Source organism: Pinus tabuliformis, chromosome 7 (assembly GCF_031772625.1).
Source record: "Pinus tabuliformis cultivar Carrire ecotype Pingquan chromosome 7, CPIR1, whole genome shotgun sequence".
NCBI lineage: Eukaryota > Viridiplantae > Streptophyta > Pinopsida > Pinales > Pinaceae > Pinus > Pinus tabuliformis.
In genome coordinates, this window is record NC_142293.1 from 1,693,867,701 (window position 1) to 1,693,884,614 (window position 16,914).

Sequence of the window (16,914 nt, forward strand, 5' to 3'; positions counted from 1 at the left end):
ACAGTGATGGTCTATCAAATAGTGATGAAGATGAACGAGCTAATGACTATAAACTTTTAATGGCATTTGAAGATGATGATTACATGGATGCTATAGATGTGGATAGTTTTTATGAAGAGATTTCTAGACTTAAGACATGTATAGAAGAAAAGAATATGATCATTGATACTCTACAATTTCAAATTGATGAAAAAGAAAAATATCTTGAAAAGTTAGAAGGTGAAATTGTTGACCTTATAAAAGAAATTGAGAAAACAAAGGCTATTAATCTTAAGTTTGTCAAAGGATCTGAAACTCTAGATGAGATCATCAATGTACAGCGTTCTCCGCTAAACAAGACAGGTCTGGGGTATAATGGAGAAACATCTCAAGCATCCACCTCAAAGAGTTATCTTGATGCAGCAAGAAGGAATGAGCAAAAGCACAATGGAGATCACTAGGTAAAGCAGGGACGAATTACATCAAGAACAAACAAAGACTATCAGGTAAACCAGGGGCAATCTGTCTTAAGGATGAACAAAAGCTACAACCAGCCACAGGTAAAATCTTTTCAATTTGCTTCAAGAATGGATGACAATAGAAATTACAATCATTTGGCCCGTAGATTTGATAATCGCAGAAGTTTCTTCAATGGGCAATGTTTCTCTTGCCATAACTTCGGTCAGAAAGCAGCTCAATGTGTTGCATATAAAACAATCATGACTAGAGAAGCTCAAAAAAAAGAAGTATGATCGGGATTACAAAAAGGACCTATAACAACTTTTCGGCTCTTGAAAATGAAGTTGAATGTTCTATTTGCAATAACTTTGGTCATGAAGATTCTGAATGCAGGAGCAGGTTTTAGTAGACAAAGGAACAAGCCTCAAGCACCAGAACATGGAGAATAAAGGAACCACAAATAGAAAGATGTGGGATAGCATTTTATGCAGAAGGACAAGAAAATCTATGGTACATTGACAATGGATGTTCGAAACATATGACAGGTGATAAAGAAAAACTTGAATCATATTCTGCTTTAGAAAAGGGAAAGAAAGTTTCTTTTGGAAATGATACTCCAGCAGCTATAAAAGGAAAAGGCACAGCTCAGTTAAAAGAAAAGGTCAAAGCTGGAAATGTTTTGTATGTTGATGGCTTGAAGCATAACCTTCTGAGTGTCAGTCAGATGTGCGATCAAGGAACTGAGGTAATATTTCGATCAAATGGATGTAGCGTTCGTGATCTTGATACAGGGAAAACAATGATCAAAGGTAGAAGAACTCCAAATAATCTATACATATTTGAAGAAGGACAACAACAATGCTATTTGAGCAAGGATGATGAACATTGGTTATGGCACTGGAGATTGGGGCATCTAAGCTTTTCACAAATAAGGAAAGCATGCAAATATCAGGCAGTTCGTGGTCTTCCAGATATCAAAATTCCAGACAACACTATATGCAAATCATGTCAGTTTGGTAAGCAAACCAGAACCAACTTCCCGGAGAAGGAAGGATCAGTCAGCAGGCCTCTTGAACTAGTCCATACAGATGTATGTGGTCCTTTCAGGACGAGGTCACCTGGAGGAGAAGAATACTTGATATTATTCATTGACAATTTCTCCAGGTTTGTTTGGTTAGGACTTTTGAAGCACAAAGACGAAGCATTCGAAAAATTCAAATCCTTCAAAGCCTTGGTTGAAAATGAATCAGGTTACAAAATTAAGTGCCTCAGGTCCGACAGAGGTGGGGAGTTTACCTCAAATGAATTTTTCGATTTCTGTGAAGAACATGGGATAAGAAGGGAATTCTCTACAGCTAGAACTCCTCAACAAAATGGAGTGGTGGAAAGGATGAATAGAACAGTCCAACAAATGGCCCGTGCTATGCTTGATGGGTCCAGAACTCCCGCAACTTTCTGGGGTGAAGCTGCATATGCTGCGGTTGTTATTCTCAATAAAACAAATGTCCGAGTGAACAACACTAAAACTCCTCATGAACTCTGGTATGGTGAGACTCCTTCGGTAAAACACTTCAAAATCTTTGGGAGCAAATGCTATATTAAGAATACTGATGAGCAACTTGGCAAACTTGAATCTAGAGCAGATGAAGGCATTCTTCTTGGTTATTCTCCACACAGCAAAGCATATAAGTGCTACAATAAAAGACTTGGAAGAATTGTTGACAGCATTGATGTAGTGGTTGATGAAAAAGGATACATTCCTAGGAAAGTAAATCATGAAAATATCGAAGAAGATGAAGACTACCCTCAAAGGCAGAATGATGAAGAAGAAGAACCTCAAGAAGCACCAGAGGAACAGATAGGGGTAGAAGAGATGACGCCATCTAGGTACGTTCAGAAGAATCATCCAGAATCTTAGATTTTGGGGCAAAAAGAAGCAGGTGTACAAACAAGAAGAACAATTGCAGAAGCTTCAAGCTATTTGGCATTACTCTCATCCACTGAACCACAAAATGTAAAAGAGGCATGCAAAGATGAATGTTGGGTCAAAGCAATGGATGAAGAACTTCAGCAGATCGAAAAGAACAACACTTGGGAGTTGGTTCCTAGACCAAAGGATAAGAATGTTATAGGGACAAAATGGGTCTTCAAAAATAAGTTGAATGAAAATGGGGAAGTAATTGGAAACAAGGCCAGACTTGTTTGTAAAGGGTATGCGTAGCAAGAAGGAATAGATTTTGAAGAAACTTTTGCTCCTGTTGCAAGACTTGAGGACATCCGAATGTTCCTTGCTCTCTCAAGATTTCAAAAGTTCAAAGTACTTCAAATGGACGTGAAATCAGCCTTTCTGAATGGAAACTTAGAAGAAGAAGTATACATTGAGCAGCCAGATGGTTTCATTCTTGGAAATGATCCAAATCTTGTATGCAGATTGAAAAAGGCTCTCTATGGTCTTAAACAAGCTCCAAGGGCTTGGTACTATCGTTTGGACAAATATCTTCATCAACAAGGTTTTTCAAAAGGATCAGCAGATAGCAATCTTTATATAAAAATTGAAAATGACAAATTGCTAATACTTGTTGTGTATGTAGATGACATTATCTTTGGCAGCAATGAAGAATCTATGAGTCAAAGCTTTGCCTTGGTGATGCAGAAAGAATTTGAAATGTCCTTGCTTGGAGAATTGACATATTTTCTTGGCCTGCAAATCCAACAAAAGGAAGGAGGGATCTTCTTGTCTCAAACCAAGTATCTCAAGCAGATTTTGAAGAAATATGGCATGGAAGATGCAAAACCAGTATGTACACCCATGGTCACAGGATGTAGCCTCAGTGCAAATGATGAATCAGCAACAGTACATCAACCAACCTACAGATCTATGATTGGAAGTCTACTTTATTTGACAGGTACCCGACCAGACATCATGCATGCAGTGGGAATAGTTGGAAGACTTCAGGCAAATCCAAAGGAAACTCATCTTCAGGCAGTAAAGAGAATCTTCAAATATCTTCAAGGGACTCAAAATTATGGCTTATGGTATCCTAGAGATACAGATCTCACACTTCATGCTTACACTGATGCAGATTGGGCCGGAAGCGTGGATGACAGGAAGAGCACAAGTGGTGGTGCATTCTTTATGGGTTCCAAATTAGTATCTTGGTTCAACAAGAAACAAAGTTCGATTGCCTTGTCTACAGCTGAAGCAGAATATGTTGCTGCTGCATCTTGCTGCACTCAACTCCTTTGGATGATGCAGACCCTGCAGGATTTTCAAATCACTTGTACACCACCTATCTCCATCTTATGTGATAATACAAGTGCAATCAGCATTTCAAAGAACCCAGTCATGCACTCAAAAACCAAGCACATACCAATCAAGTATCACTTTCTCTGGGAACAAGTGCTTGAACAAAAGGTCAAGTTGGAGTATGTTCCTTCTAAGGAATAGGTTGCTGATATACTCACCAAACCATTGCCTAGGGAGACCTTTGAATACCTCAGGCAAAAGCTGGGGGTTGTTGATGTATCATCTTGTTGTTGAATCTCTTCTGATTGTTGGTTGTACGCAAGGTTCATCTGAAGTATATGCGTACATTGGTCGAAGATCGAATGGCACAGGTTCAGGGGGAGCATATCATGCATTGTTGGCATTATGGAGGAAGTACAGAAGGAGATCATGGATGCTGGTCTGAATATTGCTACAATACGTCTCTATCTCTTTCTTGGAGAACATCTTTTGCAGATCTTTCCTACAGTCAGGGGGAGCATGAACAGCACAATTCAGAAAGAGCAGAGCTTTCAGCATGTAGCATGAACAGATTGGTACACCTTGGCATATACAAAGGGGGAGCTCATTCAGAGATTTCAACAGGTACTCAGGGGGAGTATGAACAACGGAATGCCTTTCTAGGAAAGAGAATATCTTGGTTCGCCCTTTGCCCTTGATGTCAAAGGGGGAGAGTGATTTGGTATTGTTGCCATCAAGTCCAAAGGGGGAGATTGTTGGCATTATGAGACAAGTGTTGTCCTTGATGGAAAATCACACAAATGATAAATTATAGTGCAGCAAATTTATTTGATAAATTATAGTGCAAAAAAGTTTCCTTCATGTAGAGAAAAGTTAACGCACTTTTATGCAGAGAAAATTTTATTCCATGTAGAGAAAAGTTCACGCACTTTTATGCAAAGAAAAGTTTATTCCATGTAGAGAAAAGTTCACGCACTTTTATGCAGAGAAAAGTTTATTCCATGAAGAGAAAAGTTCACGCACTTTTATGTAGAGAAAAGTTTATTTCATGTAAAGAAAAGTTCACGCACTTTTATGCAGAGAAGAGTTTATTTCATGTAGAGAAATGTTCACGCACTTTTATGCAGAGAAAAGATTATTTCATGTAGAGAAAAGTTTACGCACTTTCATGCAGAGAAAAGTTCCCTTCATGCAAGAGAAAAGTTCACACACTTTCATGGTTGGTTCATGGTATTAGTCCGACAATTTTTGATCCTATGGTTTTGGTCCGTGGTATTGCATCCAAAAGTGTTGATCTCACGCACTTTCATGGTTGGTTCATGGTATTAGTCTGACAGTTTTTGATCCTATGGTTTTGGTCCGTGGTATTGCATCCAAAAGTGTTGATCTCACGCACTTTCATGGTTGGTTCATGGTATTAGTCCAAAAGTTTTTTGATCCTATGGTTTTGGACTGTGGTATTGAGAAAGGACTAAGGCTATAAAAGAGGAAGGAGATCATTTGGAAAAGCATCTTCTGAATTATTAAATATCTGATAAAGTGCTAGATCTGGAATATGGTGATTGGGTTATGGTGCAGATCTGGCTCTGAATAAAGAAGGAACCTGAGCGTAAGGATAAGGATAAGTTCTATTGATGGGTCAAAATCTTAAGGCTGAAATAGTGGTATCTCTATATGATTTTGATCTGTGATATGTGGCACACGCTTGATCTATAAATCTAATGATCTGGGTTAACTAATATCTAAATATTTGAAAGAATGAATTTATAGATCTGAATTATTGATGCATGTTTTATTGTACACATGTTATGATCTGGGTATACTGCAAAGTTATAAGGAAATATTTACAGATCTGTATGCGGGTTGGCTTTGGTGAAAGCATTGATTCAGTTTTGGATAAATCAGAGATTGATGATGCAAGTGTAGTTGATGGGTTTTTGATGTTCTTGGATCTAGTCTGAAAATTAATGAAAAGTGGTCCTTGAAAGAAAAGAAGTAGGGGGTTGTAGCTCCCTTCCAGGAGAGACTGGAAAACGAGAGAGAGAGTTGTAGCTCTCTGCAGGTTGTAGCCTGTGTACTGGTAAAGGACTGCACCAGTACAAAATCATTGTAAAAGGAGTTTCTTATTAAAAGAAAATAGAGACATATTGCAGCAGGTGGTTTTCACCCACATTGGGTTTCCACCTTATATCTGGTGTTCTTTTGTGTGACTATTTGCTTTTCTTGTTTCTGCTCATTATTTTATGATACTGACATACAAAGTAATGATCAATATTTGAAGAATTATTCAAAGTATAAATAAGGAAGATATATTGAAAAGAATTTGATAATACTGATTCACCCCCCCTCTCAGTATTATTTCCAACACCATACACCAACCTGATTTTTTGAAAATTGGCACCGCCTAAAAAAAATTTTCACTAAGAAGTGAATGGTTCCACAGTGCTCAGCTCGTCGTCCTGATTCTGATGGGCTAGATCACCAATAAGCGCCCCGGAAGATCTTTCCTTATCAATACTGCAGTCGCCAAATCCTCAAAATGTCAATGCAGCCAAAAGTCCTGTGAAAATTATACCCTGGTATAGGAACCCTTCACAACGACTCCGATCTGGTGGATCTGAGAGACCTGAATGGCGGATCTGATAACTATAGGCGGCGGACAAACTGCTGCTTCGGATCTGATCGATCTAATAGAGCAGAATGGCTGATCTGCGAACTCAAGACTACGGGACTGATGTCTGCTGCTGCTGCACCCCTTTGCACAAGCAGATCTGGAAGAGATGATGTGTGATCCCCCGATAGAAAAGGGAACTATGGTCTTGAGGAGTGTCAGGTGCTACAGATCGCAATATACATAAGGGTCTGGCAGTAGTACTCGGCCCAATGTTTCAGGGCTCTAACTAAGGAGGATCGACCGTACCCTTAGCCATACAACCCGACTACCCTATCGTACGGGCGAGTAATCTCTCCGAGTGCTGTTCTCGGTGTACTGTAGCCGCAAGACGGCCGACGGTTTATCTATGGCGAGGTTTCAAGGGAGCCCAGGGGGCTTCCAATATACCCAGAGGGTACATGGAAGACAGTCCGTGCGCAGTTTTGTCTAATGCGATACTACTCGAAGGGGTACCCACAGGGGTTACAAGGGAGTCCAACAGACGTGACCACCTCTTGTATTTCTTGCGTGCATGCCTCCCCAAATCTGCAGGTTTATGCGCTCAACGACAGATCCCGTGGTGTAAAGACGCCGGAACACGTCTCTAGCCAAATTTTTTTTTGCTAAGAATTGGAGATCCCACCGGTCCTGGAAAGTGCTCTGATACCACTTGTTATGCTCTTAACCTGCAAAATGATACCCAAATATAGAATATGTGAAGAAAAGATACCCAGAACACAGAATAGCAATGATTTTATTATTCAGATAGTAATGTTCACTTGCCTCTTCGAGGGGGCAACCTCCAATAGAGCAGAGCTCGATTACAAAATAAGACATGATGCTCCTCGCAGGGAGTCTCTATCCTTTATATATGACTCATACATGCAATACCACGAATCAATACCGTGGGTTTTATTAATACCATCTATCTAATACTACAGCCCATTTCAACTAACTGTGGTCCCGTCATTAATTGCGGGTTAACCACTTACAAATATTAATATCGGGTTTATTGACTCTTGACTATGACGTGATCCCAGTACATAAATAAGGGGGTTAGGGTGGGACCCTAACAAACTCCCTTACCTACTTCCCTAAATTTTCCTACCCTCATTTCCCTTCCCTAAAACCTTCATAATATCCCCTCACTCACTTCCCCTGTGTTTCCCACTAGGGTTTTCTCTTGCAAGCTATCAACATGGAGGAAGAAAAGAAATATTATAACAAGGGAGGTCAAGTATCAAGGTATGAACCACTCAACACCCATGAGATGATTTCCTCCTCATTGTCCAAGAAATGTTTTCAGAATGTAGGGTGTTTAGGGTTCTGTAAGCAAGTTCAACGAGTCAATTATCATGACAAGTTGACCAACTTGTTTTCCACTAACCTTATGAGAGATAAGGTCACTATTGAAGGGGTCAGCTTCACAATTTCAACTGAAGCCATAACAACAGCCATAGGGATACAAAACAATGGGGAAAAATGGTTTAAGAGCCTAGACTTGGATGTGAAAAACTATAAACCGTTTATCAAAGGTCACTACAAAGACAACATTAAGAAAGTTTTTCCTTTTGGACAACTCCTTGAGAAGTTTGCTCCATTGATGAGGGTCATTATGAATTATTTTACATGTGAGGGCAGATTTTTGAGATTGTACAAGTATCATGTCAGATTTCTCATGCATTTCATAGGGGTAAAACCACTTAACCTATCCTACTACCTCTATAAGAGCTTGGCTAAAATGGCAGAGAAGGTGTAGCATAGACAAAGTGATCATCAAACCAACCTTTTTCACCATGCCCTCATCAAAATCATTGTATTTCATCATCTTGCACAAATGAACATCACTTGGGAGACATTCATTCAGTCAAATGTCTTTTTGTCTTCTGCTAGTCAGTCTACTAGCCAAAGTACACCATCAACACCATCCAAGCATATGGAGATTGGCTCATCTAGCAGAATTTTAGTCAAGAGGACACCTAGGGCTGAGGTGACTCAAACATATTAGAGAGGAAGGAGGCTTGTGTTTGCTCCAAACATTGTGGAAGGGGCCAAGCCTACATCAGCAGAACAGGGATCACCATCACAACATGAGGCACCTTTGCAAGATGAGGAGCCATTCCATCTTGACACTGATATAGTAGACTTGAAGGTTAATGAAGAGCATAATACAGTAGAGCAGGTCATCATGGAGAAATATGTTGAGATCAAAGAGCTTAAGGACAACTTGTCTAAGGCCAATTTCATGATTTCATTCCTAGAGCAGGAGAATAAGCAATTGAAGGTAAATCAACTACTCTTGAATAAGCATAAGGTTGATGTTAGAAAAGAAGATGTAAAGGGAAAAGCAGTAGTTGACATAGATGATTTAGATGAGCATCAAGAGTAGGTGACAAGGAAGAGGCCAAGGACTAGAGGCCTCCAAAGGGCACTTCAGCAACAAAGAGAACAATCTCCACGAAAAGAGCAAATGTCTTTAGATGACCTAATTGTAGCTGAACTCAATCAAAATAGGGAGTTTTGGCTGGACAATGTAAATTACCATTTGGAAAAGCTCCTTAAGAGGGCCAATAGAGACAACAAATTTCAAAGACACATGGCGACTCATTACTATACAAGGAATGAAGTCTCCAAAGTCAAGATCAAGCAGTTGAAGAAAAAACTCAAGAAAACCCTAATAAAGAAAAAAGAGAAGGTTAAGTTACATTTTCTTACTAATTCTTCCCTCATAGCATAGCATACCATCTAAGGTCTTCATGGAGAAACTGTGGACCAATTTTGAAGAACTTTTGGGAAATTGTGAATTTTTGGCAATTTCTGAAACAGTCCCTAGGTCACAACCGTAGCATGCCCCACACCACGATTTTGATGTGGAGCTCCAAATGACAATTGGCTTGCATATTTGCATTTGTTATCACTTGTAGATCACTTCTATCCCCTGGGAGCAAACTTTCAGCAAGTTCTAGTAGGTGAAAGCCAAAAGCCACTCAAAAATCACCTCTCTGCCCTCTTTTTAAAGAGCTCACTGCAGTTTTGGAGTACCTATGGGAGAATTACGTTTTTGAGGGCTAGGAGTAGCCTTTTTTTAATGCTTGAGGATTCTATAATGTAGTGGAAATCTAGATCTATCTCCAACATTTTTTAGATCAAGATATGGACCTCGAGAAGGCCTCCAAAAGTCACTTCTACTAATTTCAGTGCGTTTTCTCCAGACACGCTGCCCTTTTGCCTGAATTTGCTAAGTTTTTTCCTGGAACTCCTATTTTTAAGTTCTATCAGATATTTTTGAGTTTTCATGATGTAATTACTTGTTTTTGATGTAATGAGAGGTAAATAAGCTTGTTAGAGTTATTTTCATGTAAATTTAGGCCTCATTTATGAGGAGCAGTTCAGTCAAAGTTTAAAAGGAGGATTTGTTTTAACCTCCCTAGACATTAGGGTTTTGTTGAGCACTTCATGTAATCAGTTCCTAAACTGAAGGATTCGACCCTGAGAGAGGGGAAAATGGTTTTGGTCTATATGTATCTAGTTTTCAGTCATAGAACAGGTTGGACATCAGTGAGTAGAACTCTTGGAGCTTGTACTTCATCACTTTTGCAGAAAATCAAAGGACAGTTGCAACTATTATTTAGGAATTCTTGTGTTGTGAGTTTGTGATAATGTTTTCTCTCTGTTATAGTTTTATATGAATGATAAATCCATCTTCTTTCCATGCCTATGCTTTTTAGTGATTTTCCTAAGAGGTTTTAAACAAAATTCTTAGTTTTAAGCTCTGTTTTGTTAGGAACTTCATGTTTATGTCACTTGTCTTCTGATAAATGAATTCATGCTTTCCATGCTCATTTGATATCTTCTTTTCCACCCTACACTACATCAAAAAAACCCCAAAGTATCACAAAAGAATACTTACCATACTCCTCTATATCTCTTGCAGTTGAGACATTTGATCTTTTGACCTAGTTCCTTGATTTTCATTCTTGATCCAAAAAAACACTAAAATCTTCAAAACCCTAGAGCTGAACATATCTATCCTAACATCTTTTCCCACTCCAATCATCATTGGTTGTTATTTCATAGAGAGATCCCTCTCTCATTTAGCAGGGCTAGCTAGTGAAACCTAAGTGGTTTGAGGTTACCTCCTTCGATCTCCCTTCTTAGCCTTGAGATATTGTGGAGGATAACATTTTGGTGTCATTGCTGGGGAGACAAATGATATATTTTTCATGGGATTAATTCTACAAGTGCATTCAAGACTAGTCCTGTGGGTGACAGTTTTCAATACTCAAAGAAGGCTTATCTAAATCACACCAAGTTATGGTGTTAAATTTTGGCTCCTAAAAGACACACGAGGTCAAACCCTGACCCAAATCCACCTCCTATTGTTGATTATACAGAGAAACTGCTAAAGAAACTCAAATCTCCCCATCCTAAAAGTGGAGCTCGTAAATTGGTAAGAATTACTTCTTTGCCTGACCAATTGTTTAATGTTGAAGATCTTTCTTTTGATATCTAGTTTGAGCTATCTCTTTTCCAACAAAAAGTCTAAATATTTCCTTTTAGAGGTAGTATTTGACCTTATCAAGTTTGATTCTTACTTTCCTTCTTCTAAATCTAATCACGAGATATGGTCAAACTTTGATAAGCTCCAAAGTCTAGCTGACCAACTTTAGATCACCACCGAAAAGGCCTACATTCAATATCAACTTCAGTTTTGTTCACTGCTACTTCCTCTACCATACCACCAAATACATCAGCCACCACATTTATCATTGTTAATCCACCATTACTTCCTTTGATATCATCATCCACATCTACACAACCCATTGTAGTTCCTGTACAACTTCCTCTAGGAGTCACGACAAGGTTTTCCTCTCTAGCATTACGTGGTCAGCTTGTTGCCTTACCTCAAAACTATTGCCAAAGACTTCCTCTTTTTGATGGAAATTTAGAAATCACAGCTTAACAACATGTTGACAAATTGGTTGATTTCATCGATCTTGATGAAGTTGATGAAGAATATGTTAAAATGACAATTATAGCACAAATCTTTTCTGAAGAGGTTAAGAAGTGGTTTCGTATTTTTCCAGTTGGTTCTATCAATAGCTCTCGACAACTAACATATTTGTTCTTAGCTTGATGGGAAGAAAAGAAGAATCCATTACAGATTTTGGCTGAATACAATTCCATAAAGAGAAATTTGAATGGAATAGTGCAAGATTTCAGAACTAGATTCAATAATATGTACAATTCTGTCCCTCATGACATGAAACCTCCTCCCGGTCTATCACTCCTCCACTATCCTGATGCCTTTGACCCAAACATGGCTTATCAACTTAGGGAGAGAGACCTTGACACTTTAGAAGAAATGCAAAGAAATGTAGTGAGTGTGGAGGCTAATTTGCTGATCAAGAAATCCAAATTAAAACCGGAGAAGAAATTTACCATTAAGGAGGAGTCCTCCTCTTCTTCTGATGGCAAACTAGACACTCTTATAAAAACCATAGAAAGAATGATGGAAAGAATGACCATTGCAGATTGACAAGAGGAACCTTCAATAAGGAATACAAATTATAGGGGACAACAATAGTCACAATTCAGAGATAATCAGAAAGAGTAGAAAAATAAAATCATCAGGGACAAATCAGGACTCCATTTTAGCAAAATTATACTAAAGGCCTGGAAGAAGATGAAGAATAGATTGCCGAGAAAACCATTTCTTTGAGGAAGATCAATTCTCTTAGTGTTCTCTTCCACCAAGTGATCAACAACTTTTCCTTGCAAATGATGACTCATGGGAAGTGCAGACCGAAGAATAGCAAAGGGGTTATCATAATTCTCTCAGCCATTTGCAGAAGTTGTACAATTTGAGTAGAAGGAATGTGCCCATTACATTGAATCAAAAAATTCAAAATGCCCAAAGAGATGCACAAGACAAAGAAACAACCCCTGCAGATCAAAACAGAGAAAAGGAGATTGTTATTCTAAGTCGAGACAAGACCAATGAAGCTTCTACCAACAATGTAAGGAAGGATAAGGAGACTCAAACTGAAGGTTAGAGAAAGGAGTCTCATTCCAAAGGAAAGCTTGAAAGGAAGGACACCACTTCAAAAGAGGTAGACAAGAAATCTAATTTGTTTAGTTTGGAGAATGAAATTTCTATGTTGAAAGTTTCAATTCCTCTAACTGAACTAGTCAAGAATGATAAATACAAGTCTCAGATTGCTGAAATGTTGAAGGTATATCAGATGTTAGATATGGTTAATGTTTCCAATGATAAGCCTATAATTCTACTTGGTCCAGCTATAGAGGGAAGTCCAAAAGATAGCAAAGTCCCACCTTTCTACCTTAGTCTGAAACTCCATGATTATATCCTTCATAATACCATGTTAGATTCTGGGGCCTCACACAAACTTATGCCTAAAGCCATTATGGAAAAACTAGGATTAGATGTCACCTGTTCATACCATGACCTCTATTCATTTGATTCAGGAAGATTGAAATGCCTCGGTCTTATCAAATACTTGGTAGTGTCTCTGGACCAAATTCTAGTCAAGAATGTGTTGATGGATGTGGTTGTCACTGATATTGCTCCACGATTTGGCATGTTTCTCTCATGGTATTGGGGAGCAAAGTTGAAAGGCACCCTACAACTTGATTTCTCGTATGCTACTATATTGATATTTGGGTACCTTAGAAAATTTTACTAAGAGAAAAAAGATGAAATTTTAGATTAGTAGAAAAGAGAGGCCTAATAATCACCCAATCCATGTTGTACAGATCAACCTAGAGTCTTTTATTTTGTATAGTGATATGAGTCCAGTAGATGATGACAGTCACATTGTTGAAATTTTAGAATTTTTAGAAGTTATAAGTAGTGTACAAGAAGATTTGATTGCAAAAAAAGAGAAAAAGGATGTAGAATGTTTGTAGACATAAATTTCACCTGAAAGGATTGTTGAATCAGTGCCAGAAACAAAGATTGTTGAGACATCGAGTCATCCTCCAAAAAGTCAGTCCAAATTTCAGTTATCTGTTGAAGAAGATGGTCTTTGGACCCTGCAGTTTGATGGAGCATTGGGAAAAGGAGTTGGGATTGGCATGTGGATTCAAGGTCACTTTCATTAGTCACATAAAGTCCCTTGCAATGTATGATTAATTTCATATAAGTTGGCCTTTTATTTCTCAAATAATGAGGCAGAGTACGAAGCATTGATTGTTGGCATTAAAATTCTCAAAAAGCTGGGAGCAAAGAAAATTTCAGTTTATGACGACTCCGAGTTGGTGATTAAATAGGTAAAAGGGGAGTACCAGTTCAAGAATCCAAGGATTTGAGATTATTGAAATGTTTTCCTTGATATTCTCAAAATGTTTTCAGAATATACATTGTCTTTGATTCCTAGAAGTAATAATTTTATGGCTCATTACCTTGCCACTGCAAAAAAGTATGTTTAAGATTCCCATCCACTCAAATAGGAAGTTTTCAATTCATGTCAAGAATTGTCTAGCTATCCCTGTCAATCTAAGATATTGGTTAGTGTTTTGGGATGATAAACAAATTAATATTTTTTTGCAGATGGAGGATGAATTCTTGCAGTCCCATATTGATGATGCATTTGATGAGAATGATCAGGAAATTGAGGCTACCGAGGTTGAAATGTTGCAGTTGAAAGACAATAACATTCCACGAGGTCTTATGCCTTTGGAAGATTTATTTGATCATGATGATGTCGCCAAAAAGCCAACAATGGTCCCCACAGAAAAAGGTGTTGAAGATATAAACATTGGTACAACTGACAAGCCAAAAATGGTCAAATTGTTGAAGTCTTTATCCCCTGAGATGAAAAGTAAATACATTGCTTTAATGGAAGAATTTTCTGATGTATTTTCTTGGGACTATTCAGATCTAAAGGTGTATGATAAGAACATCATCCAGCATACTATACCAGTCAAGCTTGATCATAAGCCATTCCGCTAGAAGCTGAGGAGGATTAATCCCAAATTGTTGCCATCCATTGAGAAAGAGGTAAATAGACTTTACAAATATGGTATCATAGTTCCTATTTGTTTTTCTGAACGCATGCCAAATATTGTGTCAGTGAGGAAAACGCTTGGGGGGATTCGTCTTTGTATTGATTTCAGGAATTTGAATAAAGTGTCCTTGAAGGACAATTATCCTCTTCCAAAGATGGACCATATTTTGCAGAGGGTAGTTGGGTCTTCCAGGATGTCACTTCTTGATGGATACTCAGGCTACAACCAAATTTTGGTGCATGAAGATGATCAGTTGAAAATAGCCTTTAGAAAACCATGGGGTACTTTTATGTATGCCAAGATGCCATTTGGATTAAAAATGCAGGGGTCAAATTTCAGCGAGCAATGAACATTTCTTTCACCCACGAAAAATATGTATTTCTAGTTATTTGTTTGGATGATCTCACTATTTTTTCCAAATATTATGAAGAACACTTGCATCATCTAAGAATTGTTTTTCAGAGATGCAGGAAATTCGACATTTCACTGAATCCAAAGAAGAGCTTATTTTCCATGGAGGAGGGAAAACTACTAGGGCACATTATTTCCAAAGATGGTATCTGCATCATCCCTACAAGAGTTGAAGCAATCCAGCAGTTAGATTTTCCAAGAAACAAAAGAGAGATTCAATATTTTAATGGAAAAATCAACCTTTTGAGGAGAATCATCCCTAACCTTGCTGAACACTTGAGAGAGATGACTAATATGCTAAAGAAAGACAGTGAGGTAAGATGGTTAGAATATGCAAAGAAATCATTCAATGTGGTTAAATTTTCATTGTCTACTGCTCCCACCTTGATCAATCCTGATTTTACTTCATATTTTATTATATTTTCATTCGCTTTCGAGCATACTTTGGTTGTTGTCCTAATGTAGAAGAGGGACCAGAAAATTGAATAGCCCATAGATTTTTTAGTTGAATTATAAGAGATGGAGTGTTGCAGTATAACATTATTGAGAAGCAAGATTTAGCCTTGGTGAAAGATCTAAAGGACTTTCGGGTATTCATTCTGCATTCACACATTCTAGCTTATGTTCCAACTACAACAGTGAAGGAAGTTATTATGTAGACAGATCCAGAAGGTAGGTGGGGAGAATGGATCACAACGATGCTAGAATATGATCTAGATATAAAACCAACAAAGATGATCAAGGGACAAGGTTTGGTAAAGCTCATGGATGAATCTAACTTGCACACATTAGATATCAATCTAATTGCTGCCCTTTCCGAAGGAGAAGTAGAAGACTTACAAGTAAAGGTATCAGAAATGTTTACTTCATCTCCTTGGTATTCTGACATTGTCTATGTATTGCAACGTTTAAATCCTCTGCCAAAAGTGCCAAGAAGTAAGAGTAGATAGTTGAAATTAAAAGCTTCAAAATACTGTATTCTTGATGGTGTCTTATTCTGGAAAGATTCGAGTGGTGTGTTGTTGAATTGTATTGTCAAAACTAAAGCAAAAGATGTGATGAGTGACTTCCACAAGGGATATTTTTGTGGCTACCTCTTCTGGAAAACTACAGCCAAAATTTTTTTGAGGGTTGGTTTTTATTGGGTGACTCTTTTTGTTGATGTGTATAAAACTATGATGAATTTTCATGAATGTTAGATTTTTCAGGGGAAAAGAAAATTGTTACCATTGCCATTGTAGCCCGTTTCAGTCTTGGCACCATTCTAGAAGTAGGGTCTTGATTTTGTTGGGGAGATCCATCCTTCATCATCAGCCCAACACAAATAGATCCTAACAACCACATATTACTTCAAGAAATGGATTGAGGTGATCCCAAACAGGAAAGCTACTGATTTTGTAGTCATTCAGTTTATTGAATCTAATATGTTGTCAAGATTTGGCTACTCGTAGAAGATAATCACTGATAATGTTGTTGCTTTTAAGTCAAAAAAGTAGTGGAATTCTGTGAAAAGTATCATATCACCTTAGGGAATTCAACCGCTTATTACCCACAAGGGAATGGGTTGGTTGAATCATTCAATAAATCATTGATCAACATAATCAAGAAGGTGTTGGAGGTCAACAAGAAGAACTGGCATAAAAAGCTTATCAATGCTTTATGGGCAGACATAGTAAGTAACAAGAAATCCATAGGCATGTCACCTTTTTAGTTGGTGTACGAGATTGATATTGTTTTTCCTTCTTCTCTTGTTGTCCCAGTCATGAAGATTTTGTAGGAAGTGGGAAACAAACCGAATGATGTGCAACAAAGAATAAATCAGATGATTCACTTACAACAAACCAGGGAGGAATTATTTCAGAATACTTCTAAACTTCAGGAAAGAATAAAGGAGATTTATGACTGGAAGACTAAATAATATGATTTCAACTTGGGAGATATAGTTCTTTGTTTGGATGCATGGAATGAAGAGAAGGGAAAGCACGGTAAGTTTGAAAATATGTGGAAAGGACTGTACAAAATCTCAACTTTGAGAGACAAGAATGCTTATCTGCTAGAAGAAATGAATGGATAAGACTATTCAGGAGGAGCAATCAATGGTAGGCTTCCCAAGCACTACCTTACTTGAGGAATT